The sequence below is a fragment of the Mus caroli genome, chromosome 18 (assembly GCF_900094665.2).
Source record: "Mus caroli chromosome 18, CAROLI_EIJ_v1.1, whole genome shotgun sequence".
Classification (NCBI taxonomy): domain Eukaryota; kingdom Metazoa; phylum Chordata; class Mammalia; order Rodentia; family Muridae; genus Mus; species Mus caroli.
This window is the reverse complement of record NC_034587.1, coordinates 37,211,321-37,213,988: the sequence shown is the minus strand read 5'-3', so window position 1 is coordinate 37,213,988 and position 2,668 is coordinate 37,211,321.

Genomic DNA, 2,668 nt, shown 5'->3' with positions numbered 1-2,668 from the left:
AGGGACTTGGGGGTGGATGTAGAAACAGGAACATTGGAGCATGGGTATTTCTTCCCCAGCTAGGACACACAACAGAGCCAGAGCAAGCAATAACATTTGCAGGCCATAGCAATTCAGCCAGCATAAGGCTCTAGAAATAGCAGTAAAGAGGGGGCACGAAAAAGAGCCCAGGGAGGGGGCTAAAAGTGAGTGAACTCCACAAACCTGACAACACACACACATACATACACACACGATTGTGAAACATGTCAACATGTCAGTTCAGACTGTTGGTAGCTACTTCTCCACTACAGAGCTTATATGATGGTGATTCGTCATCACATTTGGTTTTAGGGGCCCCGTCGCAGTTTTTGGGCAGGTGTTACAATGAGTCCATGCATCATAATGTTCACATCCACCCTCATAAATCATGTGTACCTTTGTGAGCCTGGGAACAATATGACAAATTATTCTAGGATGCTTTGAAGATAGGCTGAAACTAAAGGATATTGAAGATAGGAATAGAGATTAGAAATGGATATCTTGATCCAGGATTAAGGAGAAGAGGGCCAGGCAGAATAGAATATCTTTGCCTTCTCTGCAGTGATGACGCAAATCTAGGGCCATGTTTCTGCATGGTCACCATGTTGACATCTTAATGATTCACTTTTATCAACATCTTGGTAACAATTTACACATTATTCATCTTGGTTTCTAAATTATTTTTTTCTGTTTTCAAGATTGAAGAGCCAACCATATCTAACCTCCTCATTGAGTGTGCGCTTACAGTTACTGTAGACATACAAAACTCCCTCTTCCTGAGCCAGTAGGTGTCACTATTGATCAACTGCAAGTAAAGATGGTAGCCTCACTAAGACAAGGCTACATTACCTCTGATTAGGGAACAATTGAATTTGACAATTTAGGTGAGAGAGCCATTGCCTCAGGTCTCCCGGATTCCCAGTAGATGGTTGAGTTCTCAGAAAAAGAAAATATACATGGCTTTTACTTCTGCTTTCCTGTAGGTACAAGGAAACTTTCTATCAGTGTTCATGGAGCTGTGGAGATGGTCCTCATGGTTCCACTCTCCAGGACAAATAAAGAGAGTGACTTACAACCTTATTTAATTTTATTTTAAGGTGTTAGGGATTGAATCTGAGGTTTTATACATGCTAAACACACATTCTCAGCAATCACTCTACCAACTGAGCTAGCTCCCTGCCCATAATATTCCCTAAGCCCTTTATCATTAATTATAGTCTACCCTGATTAACCATTAAGTCAATCACTTGCAGTAGAGGTTAGAAGGCCCAAAATGACTTCCTTGCTTTGCTTTCTTCCTCCGGCTTTACATCTGACTTCAGAGAACTGTGTGCCAGAAATAATCAGCCCAATAAACCATCACGCTCAAATTGAAATGGAATAGGAGAAAGAGCTGATCACAGCCGCTTCTCTGTCTGAGGCACTGCTCTGGCCTCCAGCATGAGACAACTGTGGAATAGATCTTTGAACATTCCTTTACTCTACTGGCCATTAGTATCTGCCAACACCTTTGTTTATCTCTGGGGCTTGCCCAAGCCCTCTTCCCATCTAGAGAATCAATTCTCTGCTGTAAGATTTCTCTATCCTTACTATTTATTTTCTCCCCATTTTACTCTTGTTTTGTTCACTGTAAATGTGTGTCATTTTACTGTTTGAGCATGCACTATAAATATTTTCAAAAGATTAAGGTACTAGGTATTTCTGTGTCAGCACCTCTTTATTTTGCTTGAGGGTTATGTTAGTAGTTGGAACTGATCAGCCCATTTTTATTAATGAATTGCCTAGAGCCATGCCTGCCACAGTTCCCTAAATGCTTACCCATCAGGTGTGTTGGTGATGCAACAAAGATCCATCCTTTGCCAATTTAATGAGAAGGTTGTAGAGCTGTAGATAACATAATACATAAATGAAAATAGTGCTTCCCACCATTCATTAAGGTCTGTAGGACCAGCGCACATAGAGTACATGGGAATCAGAAAGTGTCTTGGAGTGGCTGTTCATAAGTGTTAACAAAATCAGTGTCTTTAGCTTATACATAGACACAGAAATTAGGTAAATTAGGCAGGAAGACTGGAGCTACAGATCTTTAGGTTAAATCTGAGGCATGGGACAAGGATGCCTAGAAAATATATTAACTGTTCAGTTGGATAATATTGAGTAGGTAAAAATATGTGCTGAGCAGTGGTGGCACATGCCTTTAATCCCAGCACTTGGGAGGCAGAGGCAGGTGGATTTCTGAGTTTGAGGCCAGCCTGGTCTACAGAGTGAGTTTCAGGACAGCCAGGGCTATACAGAGAAACCCTGTCTCGAAATACAAAAAAAAAAAAAAAAAAAGTGACATATGACTACAAATATTTTAGACCATAAACACATTAAATTGTTTTAAAGAACAAAGTTTTATTTGTTCACAGAAAGGTAGACTATTAAATGGTTGAGTTGGTTGTTTAAATGTTCAAAACACAAAACTAAACTGTTAAGTGGTGTAAGACAGATTAGGCAACTGATTCATGCTGGGAGTGGAGGATATAGGAGACAGAGGGAGTGGAGAGGATTGACTGAGACAAAGAGAACATGAAAAAGCAGCATGGAACCCTTCTGCCTTGTAACCAAATTAAAAAATATAATTTATAATAATACATTAGATTGT